At 47.8% G+C, this 18,513-nt stretch overlaps 1 pseudogene; it reads left to right on the top strand.

Annotated features, from left to right (window-relative positions):
* The first annotated feature begins 2,815 nt into the window (after window positions 1–2,815).
* LOC132888310 (GRIP and coiled-coil domain-containing protein 1-like) lies at window positions 2,816–5,244 on the top strand (annotated as a pseudogene).
* The last annotated feature ends 13,269 nt before the right edge of the window (window positions 5,245–18,513 follow it).

Below are 18,513 nucleotides of genomic sequence, written 5' to 3'. Positions count from 1 at the left end.
CAGAGGCACTGCTTCCGGGTATCGCGTTGTATAGTCCACCAGAACTAATATAAAGCAGTACCCTCGTGCTGACCGATCTAATGGCCCGACGAGATCCATCCCAATTCTCTCAAACGGGGTCTCGATTAACGGTAGAGGGCGCAAAGGCGCTTTTGGAATGGCCGCTGGATTTACTAACTGGCATTCGCGGCATGCCGTACACCATCTATGGACATCGCCGCGAATCCCCGGCCAATAGAATCGGGCCATTATTCGGGCTAGGGTTTTATCCTGCCCTAAGTGTCCAGCCATGGGATTAAAGTGAGCCGCCTGGAATACCAATTCCCGGCGGCTCTTTGGAATCAAAAGCTGTGTGACTCGCTCTTTGAGTGTCCTGCATCACTCGGTATAATCTATCCTTCATAATCGTGAAGTAGGGGAAGGACGGGGTGGCGTTCGGCGGGAGCGTTTGACCATCGATTACTCTCACTTGGTCAAACGCATGCCGCAGAGTCTCATCTCGTGACTGCTCTAATGGGAAATCCGCGAGGGATTCCCCAATAGAGAGAGGAGGAGCCAGCGGCTCCTCACTCTGACGCGGAGATGACGTAGATGGCTCTGTGACAGCTGCTCCCGCCAAAGCGACACCTGGACCTCCCCCTGTCAACTGGCAGGACCCACTCTCTACTAGGTGTGTCATTAAACCCCGAAATCCCGGCCAATCAGTCCCCAAAATTAAAGAGTGGGTAAGGCGAGGATTAACCGCCGCCTTCACTATAAATTTTTCCCCTCTGAAAATAATGTGGACCGACACCAAAGGGTAGCGGTGAACATCCCCGTGCACACACAAAACCTTCACCCCTTGTGCTCCCCCCAATGCCTCGTTTTGAACCAGGCTTTGGCGAATTGAGGTCTGATTACAACCAGAATCCACCAGTGCCTGATATGTAGCCCCTTGGATACTCACCGGTATGCAATACGCTCCGGCCCGATCGAGGGCGGCCTCTGGCGTGTCGGGGATCCGAACCACCGCGCCCACTTCCATTGCTGTGCACTGCTGTTGAAGGTGGCCCGGTTCCCCGCAGCGCCAGCAAACTGGCCCGGGCTTTCCCTCTGCACCGGTGATCTGGGGCTCACTCACCTGAGGTGGGGGAGAGACAGACACAGAAGGGAGAAACGGGAGGGCACCGCGGGTGCAGCGGGCCGGCTGGGGTGGTGCCGGCCCCCGCCTCCACGGTGGGGGAATGGGGCGAGGACGGGACACAGGAGGAGGGGGAGAGAGAGAGAGAAGAGGAGAGAAGAGAAGATGTCATCTGCTGTCCTGCCGCCGGGACAGCCACCAGATGATCCTCCGCCAGCTCGACTGCCTGATCCAGCGACGCCGGGCGGTGGCACTGGACCCACTCTGCGGTTCCTGCTGGTAAGCGGGCGATGAACGGTTCCAGTACCACCTGGTCGACGATTCCCTCGGCGTCGCGATCGTCGGCCCTCAGCCACCGCCAGCAGGCGTCCCGGAGCTGCTGGCTGAACGCGAACGGCCGGCCGACTTTCTCCAATTGCAGCACGCGGAAGCGCTGGCGCTGTTGTTCCGGTGTGTGCCCCACGCGCTGGAGGATGGCCCGGTGGAGGTCCGCGTAGGCCAGCCAGCGGTCGGCGGGGAGCTGTAGCACGGCCAGCTGTGCCTCTCCCGTGAGCAGGGGGAGGAGGCGCACCGCGCGCTGCTCCATCGGCCACCCCGAGGCTTCGGCGACCTGTTCAAACAACGTGAGGAACGCCTCGGGGTCGTCCTGCTGGCCCATCTTGGTGACAGTGAGGGGAGACGGGCCCGCGGCCAGAGCGCTGGTGGGCCCCGCTGACGCAAGGAGATGCCAGAATGCCTTGAGATCTTCCTGCTGGGCCAGCACCAGGGCTTCAAAGCACCGCTCTTGTTCCTTTTGGAGTGTGATGAGCGCCTGGTGCTGGCTTTGCTGAGCCGTGGCGAGGGCGTGGACCAGGTCGGCGAACAGGGAGGATTCCATGGGGCTGCTGGGTTGGTGCTCCACTGTCCCAGGTTCTGGCACCACTGTAGGACTCCCTATGTGTGGGTGGAGCACAGAGGACGGCAGGAAAGAGATCAGGTTTATAATTTGACTTTATTGCCACACTTTTCAGTCTAACAATAATCACTCGCACAGATACACACACAACCACCGTCTGGTTCAGGGATGAGCTCCTTCTGCTCTCGCTCTCCCTCCTCATATAGGGTGCGGTCACTGGGAAGACACACAAACACAGGTTAATTGCTCTCAGGTGTAGTGATTCTGCCACTTACCTTCCCTGACTCCGCCCTCCTGTCACAGACCGGCACTTGACCACGCCCCTGCTGCCACACATACTTAAATTACTTTAAAGATGTACATGGAAAGGTGCAGGATCTTCTCGGCGAAGATGAAAGGGAGACTGTTTACGTGGAGTGGTACGAGCCCCGAATGATAAACTTTGAATATTTTATGAAGGATGTGGACACTTGGAAAACGCAACAGTGCAAGCTGCAAGAGCTCGTTGACCACAAAGACAGTGTTTCCATTGTTTCCCGGGTCTCGACTAAATCATCTTCCTCCTCCTCTTCTGTTAAAGTCGCTGCAGCTGAGAAGGCTGCGCTGGAGGCGCGCTCTAAAGCTCTGCCTGCATTGCATGCTCTGAAGATGGAAGAAACTGCTTTAAAATCAAAAATGAAACAACTAGAACTTAAGACAAAGCTGGATGCTGCACCAAGTTTGCATTGGAGCCTCATGTTGTGGAAGCAGAACATCTGAAAAACAACGGTCACTGCTTTGGCTGTCTTAGAAGGGGTCACATGAGCAAAACCTGTCAGAAAAGACTAGAATGCCAAACATGTAAAGGAAGACACCCCACACTGCTGCACATTGACCATGCCGACCACAAGCAGCAGCAGCAGCCTTCAGCAAAGCCCACCAACTCAAACACCCCCGTGGAAAGCACTCAGGTGTCAGCGAATCATGCAGCAACAGGGGCCAGTAACAACTGTGCTATGGCCATTGTACCAGTTCAGATCAAAGCGGCAAATGGAAGTAAGACCCACTTCAAAGATGTTGTTCAGGCCTATAAGAGCTTACTGAAGGAGAAGGAGGCATTGGAAGCTAGCTTGAAAGTGCTGACTGTGTCTGCACAGTGCCCAGCACCCACCGAGCATGCTGAAGACCATGGCTCACTTCACAGTGAAGACAGTCTGGATGCTGCTGAATCCAGTGTTGAAAGTGTCGTGACTAGCAGCAGCTCTGCAGCAGATGAAGATCAGGTCAGTCGTGGAGAAGGTAACGCGATGCTTCTGCAGTCAGAGAAGAGCGAACTGGATAATGGCATCATATCTAGCAGCACTGCAACGGTGGAACAAACTGCAGAATCAGATCGCCGAGTGAACCAACTAAAGTCCCAGCTATCTACGTTGACCACCTCTTTGGCCACGGTTACACAGGAAAAGTCTCGCATGGAAGCCTCGTTCCAAGCAGATAAGCGTAAGATGAAGCAGGAGTTTGAGGAGGTTTGGGAGAAAATAGAGGAGGAGCGTAAGCAGCACCAGTCTGAACTCCAGGTTGTACAGGAACAGCTTGCAGAGAGCAGAGCACGTGTGATTATGCAGCAACATCAGTATGATCAAGAACAACATGACCATGGCCACATGCTTCGTGAACTCCAAAAACTCTTGCAAGAGGAGAGGAGCCTTAGGCAGGATGCTGAACTTAAGTTGGAGGATGCCAGGAAAACCTTTGCAGAAACCATGCAGGAAAAAGACCAGGTGATAGATTATGAAGAGCGGCTGAAGCAGGTTACTCAGGAGTGTGAAACATTGAGAATGAGCCTGCAGGATCTGGAGGTTGCAAGAAACAAGCCTGAGCAGCAGGTGGTGGAACTGCAGCAAGAAATTGCTGATCTGAAGGCACACTTTAACCAACAACTTCAACAAGAGATTCAAAAGGTTGCTCAGGAAGAAGCCTGCTTGCAGGAGCAGGCACAGCTAGAGGAACAGCGAGTTGCAAGTCTAGAGGAGCGGGTTTCTGAGCTGTCAGGGCTGTTGGGTGCCTGTGAGAAGGCCAGGCAGAAGGACCAACAGAATGGTCAGAGGCTATGTGAGCAAATCCTCCAGCTGGATGCAGAAAACAAGGCCCTAGCTCTTGCAGCCTGCACTACCAGGACCACCTCGTCTGACCTTGGAATTGATGAAATGAACCTGGACGTGAACACACTGAAGGACAAGCTGGAGAAGGTGAAGAAGCTGTTGCAGCTGGTTGCACAGAAATCTCCAGAGCAAAGTTTGGAAATTGAGAAAATACTGGAGGAAGCAGGAGGTCAGGATGTGGAGAAGGCTTCAGTACAGTATTATCAGCAAGAGCTGTGGCAGCTAAAGGAGGAGTTTGAATGCTACAAAGTGCGAGCACAGGTGGTCCTAAAGAACAAGAATGGCAAAGACACTGCTCAGACCAAGGAGCTCGAGGAAGCTCGGGATCAGCTGGTTGAACTGAAAAGTACATCAACCTGCGTGTCCAGTCAGACGAAGCCAAAGTGATACACAAACAGCAGATTAAGGAGCACCAACAAGCACTGGCAGCCCTTCATCAGGCTCATAAGCACGACCTAGAGAAGATAGAGGCTCAGCACAGAGAGAACTTTTTGCATCTTGAGGAAGAGCTGCACAAGCAGATGGCATGCACCATGGCATTACTCGAAGAGAAGGACCTCGAGCTGGAAAAACTACGAGCTGAAAGCATTCAGGGACAGATTATAAGTGATGGTGTAGCAGAGAGAGGAGATGTCGATTTTGAAAATGGCAGCTCTGTGCATGAAGATTGTGAGATGATTGCTCACACTCGGAAGCTATCCAACCCCCCAAAAAACAATTTACTGCTGTATGCTGAACAGCTAGCTCAAAACGAGGTGGAACTTTCTGCTTCGCGCAAACAGAAGCATCAGCTGGAGGAAGGCTTGCATCAACTACAGGGAAAATTGTTTGCTAATGAAGAGAGGCACAAAGAGGAGATAGAGGAGTTGCAGGCACAGCTGGACAAGAGGATTCGTGACCAAAGTCGAGACGGTGCTAATTTAGAATACCTCAAAAACATCATGTATAGATTCCTCACACTACAAGACTCAAAAGGACGTCAGCAGATGCTCACGGCCATCCTGACTATCTTACACTTCAGCCCTCAAGAAAGGCAGGTGGTCATGAAGCAGCAAGTACAGAGGTGGTGGACGCCCAGGAAGAGATGATGCTGTCCTTTAACATTCCTGTGTGTGCTCACACACACCAGCCCATACACTTGCATTCATGGACTTCACAATTCTGCACCACATTTACATTCATTGTTTGCACATACATGGACTTTGCCATATTGCACTACATTTACATTGGACTTCAACTTTTCAACTTTTTTGAACCTTTTTGACCTTTTTCACCTGAAGGACTTTACTGGCGCACAAAAAAAAAAAAGAACAAAATATAAAAAAAACAAAAACAAATGTAAACATTGTTGTGATTGATATTTGGTATTACCTGATGTATAGTGATGTAAGAACATCAGAAGTTCTATTGCATTTCATTTAGTACTTTTGGCTCCCTTTAGTAGCTTATGGCTTCCTTTGTATATACGGACTGATGTATTATGGTTATGGAACATGAGAAGGTGTCTTGCATGGCATCTGTTTAGTGTCATATGGCTCCTTTTGGTAAATAATGTTAGTAATTGTCCTGCAGTAGCCATGACAATTAGGGGCCAGTGTGCTGGAACCATATTTGAGATTGATAGAAATTTGCTTTGAGTTGCTGGCAACCTGTAAAAGAAAAAGATTTTTAGTTAGTTATTATAAATACTTACCTGTTATGTTTATATGCCTACCTCTTTGTTTATATACTTACCTCTTATGTTATGTATACTTACCTGGACCTAAACACCCTCTGTCTGGCCCAATGCACCTGTGATGTGGGTGGTACTGTGAAACCCCTCCCTCTGACGTGCATTGGTGGCAGGAATCACAGATTTAATTGGTACACTCACAGGTGCCTCGCAGACAGAGTGTGAGTAGGACACAGTTTTCGACCGCATAGTGTACCCTCTTAGTTTATACCTTTTTTTTTTACCTTGTTTGTTGGATTCATTGAAAGTCAACCGGACTGTGGAAAATAAATGGAACAACATCTCGTTTTATTTCACTCTCCGTGTGTGCTTACTTTGGAATGCGCGTCTAAACAACCCCACACTCTGCCTCGTGTGGCCAAGGAAATGTTTGGTATAAAAAAATGGCCACAACATTATGGCTCCCCATCAGGGAATCAAACCCCGGTTTTCCGCGTGATAAACGGAGATACTGTCCACTATACAATGGAATATATTGTATAGTTTTCGACTAATGTTGACCACCAATACTTAAAAACTTCAGTTCCAAGCCTTCTTTATGAAGTGCTATTCAGCGTATCCTTACCTGATCATATGGAGCCATTTGTTCCTCATGATTGATGCTTTGTGACTTTGACCTTGTTTTCTATTTATTCCAGACTCTGAACTTTCACCTGATCTCTGACATGTTGTTTGTACATTGACCCACCCCTTGCTCGACACTGAACTTGTTAGAAGTCTCACAATTTGGATTTAGCTGCCAGTTTGCAATGCACCCATTCTCCCCTGCAACTGCATCTGTAAGTGCCTGTACTTCTGATAGGATACTTCTCCAACATGGATGCAACAGAGGAGGTGAAGCAAACTGTTCTTTCTGTGCAGGCATCTGTTAGGAGAACACCAGCAACTGTTGATTGATGTAGACATTCATATATCGCAACTCACTGCTGCTGTCTCACAGGCCCTTCTAACACATTCAGTACCACCTATGAGCTCATCTACATTTGTTCCTCGATCAGAAAAATTATTTGGGGAAGTATCTGAGTGCAAGGGCTTCCTTCTGCAGTGCTCACTGTTCTTCATGGCACAATCTGGAACTACCAATCAGCAGACAATCACTCAGTTTCTCAATCTGCTCACCAGCAAGGTGCTTAAATGGGCAACCGCAGTATGGGAATGAGGTGGCAAGCCCACAACCTCCTACAACCACTTCATAGACTTGTTGAAGAGAGTGTTTGTTTGACCACCAGCCTGAGGGCATGGAAGTAGGAGAAAAGCTGTTGACCATGCGGCAAGGGGAAAAGCAAGTGGCTGAATACAACCTCGAGTTCCATACTCTTGCTGCCAGCAGTGGATGGAATGAGCTAGCTCTGAAAGCTGTGTTCCATCAAAGTTTAGGCCCACTCATCCTTACAGAACTCACATGCCGTGATGAACAACAAACTTTGGATTCTCTCATTGACCTGGCTATTAGACTGGACAATCTCTTCCACAACAGGCCTCCCCTGCAGAAATCTCTTGTAAACATCCAGCCTACACAGTCTCCCATGCCAATGGAAGTTTCCAACACTTGCATGCCCCACTCGGAGAGAGAAAGGAGATGCCAGGAGGGACTATGTTTTTTATTGTGGAGCTCCTGGTCATCTGTTAGTCCACTGTCCAGTCAGGCCTCCCAACCCGAGAAGGTTTGATGACCTTGGGAAAGGCGCTAACACCACACCCCCAAAGTCTCTCCATCGATTCCTCAATCTCAAAGTATTATTAAACCTCTCAGAGACCTCCCATGTTCTTTCTGCTCTGAAAGACTCTAGAGCTGAGGGCAACTTAATCAACCATGAGGTCGTTCAAAGGCTCGAGTTACCCACAGAAGAGCTCCCACAACCCATAAGTCTTAAAGCCATTGATGGCAGACCCATTTGGAAGGGATTCATCACTGCCCACACTTCTATCGCTGCCTTCTATCATAAATTAGCTGATGTGGTAGACAGGGTACCTCAAGTAGAAAAGCTTCTGCTCCTAGGAGATTTCAATGCAAGAGTAGGGAATAATCACATAACATACGAAGGTACTACTGGGAAATTTGGCAAGGGAAATAGGAATGCAAATGGTGAACTCATGCTCAACTTTTGTATTCAATGTGAACTATGTATCAATAATAATAATAATAATAATAATAATAATAATTTCAATTTATATAGCGCCTTTCTCAAAACCCAAGGTCACTTTACAATTATAGGAAAAAAAAGGCCACCAAATAAAGATCAGGATGTCATTCCAATGGTGTAGCAGCCACAGTCCCACCAAAAGGTGCACAAAAACAAGTCCCACACCGCCAGCACAGCCGTTGTGACACCGCCAGGCAACATCACTTGGAACACCGTGCCATGGATCCACAAAGCGAGCACAGATCCACTGCCATGCAGAGCACTGGCATGTCCCAAACTGCCTGCACAGCCACTGCAACGCCACCAAGCAACATCGCTCGGAACTTCACACCAAGCACTAAAGCACTGCTGTACAGAGCGCTGGACAATCACGATGTTAAAATGAGCAACGAGCTCCCTGCAGTCTATAGCTAGGAGCACAGGCATCACTCACAGCAAACTAAGGCCTGGAGGGAACCGACGCCCAAAACTGGGTCCGGAGCTACACCACAACCGGCAGACAAAACACTCAAACAAAAACAAACATGAAACTACACAAACACACACACACACACACACACACAAATACAAATACCTACTGTGGCAACGGGGATGTGGCCAAGCGGCAGTTTGTGAATGGAGGGCGGGGTCAGGGAAGGTAAGTGGCTAATGTTGGTGTCAATTAGTGTGTGTGTGTGTGTGTGTTTGTTGCAGGAATGGAGCATAAAAGGAGGGGGAAAGCAGAGAAGCGCTGACTCCCAACCAGTATGCATGTGTGAGTGAGTGAGTGAGTGAGTGAGTGAGTGAGTGAGTGAGTGAGTGAAGAAATAGCACATGAGTAAAGCTGAAAAGCTAGATAAAATAAAGTTTGCAAGAACATCAGTTCCCGTCTGCCATGCTTCTGTTCTCCACCCACATCAGGGATTTACTACAGTGGTGCTGAAAACCAGGGAGGAGTACGGAAGGGAACCACCCCATGGAGTCCTCTCCAATTATGGAGTTCATCCATGCCCTCGCTGCTGCCCAGCAGAGCTAGCATCAGGTGCTGACCGTCCTCCGGAGGGACCAAGAGCAACACTTTGAAGCCTTGATGCTGACCCAGCAGGAAGATCGCCAGGCGTTCTGGCATTGACTGGCGTCAGCAGGGGCATCCAACGTCACCACCATGGACTCCCCTCACGTCACCCTTACGAAGATGGGCCTGCATGACGAGCCTGAAGCCTTCATCGCTCTCTTTGAGCAAGTGGCCCAAGCATGAGGGTTGCCAATTGAGTAGCGCGTGGCCTGCTTCCTCCCGCTCCTGACAGGCGAGGTGCAGCTCGCAGCGCAGCAGGTCCCTGCCAGCAGCTGGTTCAACTACTCTGACCTCAAGAGGGCCATCTTGCAGTGGGTCAGCTGCTCCCCAGAACAACATCGCCAGCAGTTCTGGAAGCTGACATTGGAGGAGGTCGGCTGACCATTTGCATTTGGCCAACAACTCCAGGACGCCTGCCGGCAGTGGCTGAGGGCAGAAGACTGCAAAGCTGACAGGATCATCAAACTGGTGGCACTGGAACAGTTCATCTCTTGGCTTCTGGAAGGAATAGCAGAATGGGTCCAGTGTCACTGCTCGGCGTCACTCCAGCAAGCTATCGAGTTGACAGAGGACCATCTAGTGGCAGTTCCGATGGTAGGCGGATGAGGAGAAGGTGCCTCTCCTCATTTCTCTTATCTCCTCCTCTCTCTCTGCCCTCTCTCTCTCTCTCGCCCTCGCCCCATTCCCTCACCATGGAGGCGTGGGCTGGCTCCTCCCCAGCCTGCCTGTCGCACCCATGGTGGCCTCCTGTCTCTCTCTTCCGTGTCTGTGTCCTCCCCCCCTCAGGTTAGTGATGCCCATTACACCGGTGCAGAGGGAAAGCCTGGGCCAGTATGCTGGCACAGTGAGGAGCCGGAGCATCTCCAGAATCAGGGCTCTGCAAGGGAGGTGGAAGCCATGATTTGGATCCCCGACACACCAGAGACCACCCCCGATTGGGCCGGAACATATCACATACCTGTAAGTATTCAAGGGGATACATATCACATGTTTGTGGATTCCAGTTGTAATCAGACCTCAATTCACCAACGCCTGGTGCAAGGTGAAGCATTGGAGAGAGTACAAGTGGTGAAAGTGTTGTGTGTGTGTGCATGGGGATGTTCACAATTATCCCTTAGTGTCTGTCCGTATCCTATTCCAGGGCCAAATGTATAGAATAAAGGCAGTGGCTAATCCTCGTCTCACCCACTCATTGATTTTGGGAACTGATTGGCCAGGGTTTAAAAAACTGATGGAACATTTAATATGTAGTGAGTCCTGCACTAGTTTGTCATGGGAAGATCCCAGTGTGGTGTTGACTGGAGAAGCTGTCACAGAGCCATCTACATCAGCACTGCGTCAGAGCGACACGAGGAGTGAGGAGCACCCTGCCCCTCCTCCCTCTCTCGGGGATTATCTTAAGGATTTCCCGTTAGAGCAGTCGTGAGACGAGACTCTGTGGCATGCGTTTGACCAAGTGAGAGTAATCGATGGTCAAACTCTTCAGCCAAGCGCGACACCGGCCTTCCCTTATTTTGCTATTATTAAAGATAGATTGTACCGAGTGATGGAGGACACTCAAACTAGTGAACAAATAACTCAATTATTAATCCCAAAGAGCCGTAGGGAACTCATATTACATGCGGCTCACTTTAATCCCATGGCTGGACACTTAGGGCAAGATAAAACACTAGCCCAAATAATGGCCTGGTTCTATTGACCAAGGATTTGCGGGGATGTCTGTCGGTGGTGTTTGGCATGCCGCGAATGCCAACTAGTAAATCCTGCGGCCACTCCAAAAGCGCCTTTGCACCCTCTCCCTTTAATCGAGACCCTGTTTGAGCGAATTGGGATGGATCTCGTCGGGCCATTGGATCGGTTAGCATGGGGGATGTCACTTTATTTTAGTTCTGGTGGACTATGCAACGCGATATTCGGAAGCAGTGCCTCTCCACAATATCTCAGCACGAAGTATTGCGGAAGCACTCTCCCATATTATCTCCCGGGTCGGGATTCCGAAAGAAATCCTGACAGACCAAGGCACTACATTTATGTCACACGCACTGAGCGAACTGTATGGGTACTTACTGGGGATTAAGTCTATCCACACCAGTGTCTATCACCCACAAATGAATGGCTTAGTGGAGCGTTTTAATCAAACCCTCAAAAATGTAATCCAGAAATTTGTGACTGAATCAGAATTACTTTATTAATCCCCGGAGGGAAATTCAAATTTGCAACCAAGCTCCTGAATCAAAGAAGAATGTCTAAAAATAGAAGATAAAATAGTCTTTAAAAAAAGAATAAATAAAAATAAAATAAATTTAAATAAGTTCAATAACTTAAAGGGCTGATGACACGAACATGACTCTATGCAATTTCTTAAATAAACTATACAACATGGCAAACATGTTAGATTTCTGTTATAATTACGTGAAAAGAAGCTGTTGTTACGCGAATATCCAACTTTTAATTGCACAGCGCAAGAAAACTGGGTCCGTGGCTCGCGGCCATGTTGTGACGTCAGCGGAAGAACACGCTGCGGTTCACTGGCTATCTACTCAATGGAAATGGCGCATGAAAACGCCGGTGAACTCTCTAGCTCTTCCTCTTCTGGGAGTCTAGAATTGTGTTGTGAGTGGGATAGATCGGAAGAATCAAGTGATGACGAACACGGGTGCATCCAACCGTACAGGTTTGAACCTGTTACTGTGCAATCTGAGAGCGACTCCGACCCCGAGATGGACAGCGGACAGGCAGACAGCCCAGCATTGAACACCACAAGGTTGGATAACAAGGATTGGTAGGTCAACCCATATTTGTTCAAAATGTTATGGAATCAATATTTTAATATTGTGTATTGTTGTCTTGCATGTGTAAACACTGCTTATATAATGTAAGCCATATGCTACACTGAATACATAGTTCCTAATGGAGCATGCAAACGGCTAACATAATAAGCTTACGACTATGCCTGATCCGTGATACATTTAGGATAATATTGGCAGGCACGTCTTCTAGTTTATGGCTTCTTAGTTTTATCCTTGAATGAAGCAAAATATTTGATAACCTACATCAGCGTAAGCAAATGACCATCTGTAGCCTACTTGTCTGGCTAAGTTAGCTTTCCCTCAGTGTTTGCTTTGAGAAACAAGCTTTCACAAGCAAATACATGACTGATATCATGCCGACTTTATGATTACATTTATGATTATCATGAATGTGTACTCTATGATGTGTACTCTATGATGTGTACTCTATGAGCGCTCTGGAGCGAGTCACTTCCAAGATGGCTGCGCAGACTGCATGGTTACTAATTTTAGCATCATGTCGGAGCACTCTATAGCTCTACGTACCTTAATCTTATGTCGTTTCTCAACACATGTTCTGACAGTTGGACTGTCTTTGGAGGAGTCGCCTTGTCCCAGGGGACTGCTGGATCCGGCATAGCTACTAGTAGACCCCCTCCGGAATACTGTAGGCACTGCTGATGGTAGCAGCACATGTTTGTGCTGAACTGAACACCCAAGAGATTCCTTTAAGCTGGGAAGGGTGTCAAAACAATCCAAATCGAAGTGTTCAGAGCACAGGACGGATGTTGGTGAAGGCTCCCACTTGTCACGAGTGCGCCTGACTTGCTTCACCCACTTCGCATGCAGCTCGGGATCTCTGGGAAACTTGAATAAACTTACCCCATCCTTGTGGGTTTTGGAGCAAAAGCCGGCAACACAACACGAAGGCATAATAACTATAATAACTATACACGGTATATATATATATATATATATATATATATATATATATATATATATATATATATAAAATGTCTAATAAAAATACTAATAATGATAAACTGAACACCTGCCTCATCAACAACAAACTGGTAAGTTAGGAGGAAGGTTCTTTCGCTGACGTCATATAGCTCCTCCTCCTCCTTCGTCTCCTGGGTGCTGCAGCCCCATCAAATTTGCCCAAATAGCCGCGTTTTTTATCATAACTTGTAAAATAGGCGCCTTCGTGAATTAATATATGGATCATCGGGAATTACTTTTTATGTTATAAAACATCGCCAAAGATGTCAAAAACGTGTCATCAGCACTTTAAGTAAAAGTAAAATGAAGTGATTTTATATACAATGATTCCTATATACATATATTGCACCTGAGTTAAGGATACATGGTAAGACAGTGTACCACAGTTATACAGTGGCATTGTACAGCTTGACAGCAACAGGTAGGAATGATTTCCTGTGTCTCTCAGTTGTGCAGCATGGAAGAATCAGCTGTTTACTGAATGTGCTCCTGTGGCTGATCAGCTCCTCATGTAGAGGGTGGGAAGGACAGTCTAAGATTGTTTTTATTTTGGACAGTGTCCTCTTCTCCAACACCACTGTCAGACAGTCCAGTTCCACGCTTACAACATGGCCGGCCTTCCTGATGATCTTATTGAGTCTGTTAGTGTCCTTCACCTTTAAGCCGCTGCCTCAGCAGACAACAGCGTACAGGATGATGCTGGCCACCACAGACTCATAGAACATCCGCAGCATCGTTCGGCAGATGTTGAAGGACCTCAGCCATCTCAGAAAATAGAGACGGCTCTGGCCCTTTTTGTATACAGTGTCCACGTTTTTGGACCAGTCCAGTTTATTATCCAAGTACACCCCCAGGTATTTATATTCCTCCACCACATCCACACTGACCCCTTGGATGTTAACAGGGTTCACTGGAGCCCTGATTCTCTTCAGATCGACCACCAGTTATTTCGTCTTCGTCACATTGAGCTGTAGGTGGTTCTTCCTGCTCCATGTGACAAAGTTGTCAACCACCATCCTGTACTTGCTCTCATCACCACCGGTAATAGGTCCAACCACTGCAGAGTCATCAGAAAATTTCTGGAGGTGGCAGGTCTCCATGCAGTAGTTGAAATCAGTGGTGTAGAGAGTGAAAAGGAAAGGAGAAAGGACAGTCCCTTGCGGAGCCCGGGTGTTGCTGATCACTCTGTCCGACACACAGCACTGCAAGCGCACATACTGTGGTCTGCCAGTCAAATAATCTACAATCCAGGACACCAGTGGATTGTAGATTATTTGACTTCGCATGCGCACATAATTGGGATAAGTGGCGCATGCGCACGTAATTGGGATAAGTGGCTCGAGCCCCTTTTATTTGCAGTACAAGAGGTCCCACAAGCCTCCACAGGGTTTTCTCCATTTGAATTATTATATAGGCATAAGCCACATGGCATTTTGGATGTGCTATGAGAAAATTGGGAGGAGGTCTTCACCTAGCAAAAACAAAATTCGGTACATTCTTGACTTGCATGCAAAACTCCACACCCTCATGCACCTAACCCAGGAGAATTTGCAGCAAGCACAAGAATGTCAAATCCGGCTGTATAACAGAGGCACATGCCTTAGAGAGTTCATGCCAGGAGACAAAGTAAATAAATACAAATTTAAAAAATGTAAAAAATAAAGTACTAGTATTATTGCCCACATCGAGTTCTAAATTAATCGCCAAGTGGCAAGGGCTCTTTGAGGTCACACGGCGAGTCGGGGACATTGACTATGAGGTGAGGCGAAAGGAGAAGGGGTGGGGCATTGCAAATCTACCACCTCAACCTTTTAAAACGCTGGAATGAGGGGGTCCCCATGGCGTTGGCATCGGTAGTCCTGGAGAAGGCAGAGCTGGGGCCAGAAGTAAAACAGATAACATCTCAAACCACTCCGGTCCCTTGTGGAGACCACCTCTCACCGGCCCAACTCATGGAGGTGGCCAAGTTGCAAAAGGAATTTTCTGATGTGTTCTCACCCCTTCATGGTTGTACCCACCTCATAGAACACCACATCGAAACACCCCCAGGGGTCGTAGTGCGTAGCCGCCCTTACCGCTTGCCTGAACACAAGAAAAAGGTGGTTTGGGATGAACTCAAGGCCATGCTTGAAATGGGCATAATCAAGAAGTCCCACAGTGACTGGAGCAGCCCAGTGGTCCTGGTTCCCAAGACCGTTCTGTGTGGACTATAGAAAGGTCAGCACAGTGTCTAAATTTGACGCATACCCAATGCCTCACATTGATGAGTTGCTTGATCAGTTAGGCACTGATCACTTTTATTCAACACTGGATCTAACAAAGGGATATTGGCAGATCCCCTTGACTCCTCTATCCTGAGAGAAAATGGCCTTTTCCACACTGTTTGGATTGCACCAATTTGTCATGCTCCCTTTTGGGTTGTTTGGGGCGCCTGCTACATTCCAGTGGCTCATGGACAGGGTCCTCCGCCCTCATGCTGCCTACACAGCTGCATACCTAGATGATATAATAATCTACAGCCATGATTGGCCACAGCACCTGGAACATCTGAGGGCCTTTCTAAAGTCACTGAGGCATACGGGCCTCACAGCTAACCCAAAAAAGTGTGCAATTGGGTGGGTGGAAGTACGGTATCTGGGGTTCCACTTGGGTCATGGGCAGGTGCGTCCCCAAATTAACAAGACTGCAGCAATTGTGGCCTGCCCGAGGCCCAAGACCAAAAAGGGGGTGAAACAGTTCCTGGGGCTGGCTGGCTATTATTGTAGGTTTATACCTAATTATTGAGATGTCACCAGCCTGTTAACCAATCTCACTAAAAAGGGGGCTCCAGATCCGGTCCAGTGGACGCAGCAGTGCCAACAGGCTTTCTCTGAGGTAAAATCTACACTGTTTGGAGGTCGACTTTTGCACTCCCCTGAATTCTCTCTCCCCTTTATTTTGCAGACTGACGCATTGGACAGAGGGCTGGGGGCCGTTTTGTCCCAGAAGGTGGAGGGTGAGGAGCACCCTGTGCTGTACATCAACCGTAAACTCTCGATGTGTGAAAGCAAGTACAGCACCATCGAAAAAGAGTGTCTTGCCATCATGTGGGTGGTCCTCGCCCTCCGATACTACCTGCTAGGGTGCCCTTTCACACTCTGTTCATGCGCCCCTCCAGTGGCTCCACCGCATAAAGGATGCCAATGCACGGATCACCCGTTGGTGGTGGCAGACTTCCTGTCCTGTCGGGGGGTCGGGGAAGGTAAGTGGCTAAGTCATTACACCTGGTGTCAATTAATGTGTGTGTGTGTGTGTGTGTGTGTGTGTGTGTGTGTGTGTGTGTGTGTGTGTGTGTGTGTGTGTGTTGCAGGGATGGAGCAAAAAAGGAGGGGGAAAGCAGAGAAGAGCTGACTCCCGACCAGAATGCATGTGTGGGAGTGAGTGAGTGTATGAATAAGTAAATAAATAAATAAATAAATAAATAGCACATGAGTAAAGCTGAAAAGCTAGATAAAATAAAGTTTGCAAGAACTTCAGTTCCCACCTGCCATGCTTCCGTACTCCACCCACATCAGGGATTTATTACACCTACTTTCACCAACCAGACAAAAATGACTTCACCTTGTGCCACCCAAGACCTAAACACTTACATCTCCTTGATTGTCATAGCTCACAGGTCTAACATGAAAGAGATTCTGTCAACAAAGGTAAAGGGAGGAGATGAATGCTCAACAGACCACTATATGGTCCAATCAAAGCTGAGACTCAGACTTGTATTTCCTAGATGCAAGAGAGCAGCCTCCACAGCAAATAAAAAAACTAGACATCGACAAGTTGAAGAATGATGAGACACAGCACAAACTCAAAATAGCTATTCCAACTGCTCTACAGGAAAACACCCCTGATCAAGAAGACACAGAAAATGTTGAGGACATGCGGCAATGGCTGAAAGATATTGTGTACACAACTGCAAGTTATATACTTGGGCAGCAGAAGAAAAGTACACCTGACTGGTTTCAAGAACAGACCGATTCTATCCAAGCTTTGTTAGAAAAAAAAATGCAAAATTTATAATCTATATCTAAAAGAGAACTCTGACAGAAAGGTGAAAGCTTTCAAAGATTTTAAAGCGAAAGTGCAATGAGAAATCAGTCATGAAAGACAGATGGTGGTGCAAGAAAGTTGAGGAACTACAGGAACTGGCAGACAGGGAGGACTACCATGGATTATTTGCTGGACTGAAGACTCTCTGTGGACCAAAAAGCAATGTCGTGGCACCAGTAAAAAGTGCTGATGGAAGTATGCTCCACACAAATCTGGAAGACATAAAAAGAAGGTGGAAGGAGCAATTCTCCAATCTCCTAAACCAGCAAGGGTCAGCCAATCCTGAGGCATATCACTGGCTTGAGAGGAGACTAACAAGAGAAGATCTGTGTGTACCCATCACATCAGATGAGCTTGAGAAAGCACTCAAGGAGACTAGATGTGTCAAAGCACCCAGCCAAGATGGCATCCCAGCTGACGTGTTGAAGCGAGGTAGCCCCAGCCTAACAGCTGCACTCTTAAAACTGTACAATGCATGTTGGGAGAACATGTGTCTTCCCCAAAACTTCAAAGATGCACTTATTGTGACCATCTACAAAAAGAAAGGAGAAAGGAGTGAATGTGGAAACCACCTTCTCTCTGCTTTCCATTGCAGGCAAGATTCTGGCCAAGATAGTTCTAAACCAGAGCTTTGTATTTTAATTAAATTTTATTTTATCTTTTGTTTTTCTTTTTTGTGTTTGTGTAGTTTGATGTTTGTTTTTGTTTGAGTGTTTTTGTCTGTCAGTTGTGGTGTAGCTCCGGACCCAGTTTTGGGCGTCAGTTCCCTCCAGACCTTGGTTCACCGTGGGTGATGCCTGTGCTCCTTGCTATGGACTGCAGTGAGCTCATTGCTATTTTTAACATTGTGGTTGTCCAGTGCTCTGTGCAACGGTGCTTTAGTGCTTGGTGTGATGTTCCAAGTGATGTTGCTCTGTGGTGTCGCGGCGGCTGTGCAGGCGGCTTGGGACATACAGTACCAGCGCTCTGCGTGGCAATGCATCTGTGCTCGTTTTGTGGATCCATGGCATGGTGTTCTGGGCAGTGTTGCTCGGTGCCATTGCAGCAGCTGTGCTGGAGGTGTGGGACTTGTTTGCATGCACCTTTTTCATGCGTGGACTGTGGCTGCTACACCACTGGAATGTCATTCTGACCTTTTTTTTCCCCCATAATTGTAAAGCGACCTTGGGTTTTGAGAAAGGCGCTATATAAATTGAAATTATTATTATTATTATTATTATTATTATTAAACCAAATTAAAATATCTCAGAAGATGTACTTTCAGAAAGTCAGTGTGGTTTCAGGACTGGCAGATCTAACTCAGATATGATCTTTACCCTGAGGCAACTCCAAGAGAAAGCCATCGAGCAATGTCAACCTCCATATGTGGTTTTAGTAAACTTCTCAAAGACCTTTGACACCATTGATTGAGAGATGCTTTGGAAGATACTAGAAGTGTTTGGATGCCTGGAAAGACTGATATGGCTCATTAAGTTCTTCCATGAGAACATGTCTGGGAAGGTTTTGATTGGAGGAGACATTCGTGAAGCTTTTCCTGTCAATCATGGTGTCAA

The sequence above is a fragment of the Neoarius graeffei genome, chromosome 6 (assembly GCF_027579695.1).
Source record: "Neoarius graeffei isolate fNeoGra1 chromosome 6, fNeoGra1.pri, whole genome shotgun sequence".
In the NCBI taxonomy this organism is placed as follows: domain Eukaryota; kingdom Metazoa; phylum Chordata; class Actinopteri; order Siluriformes; family Ariidae; genus Neoarius; species Neoarius graeffei.
Note: the sequence above shows the minus strand (reverse complement) of the source record. Positions and strands in the feature narration are given on the sequence as shown.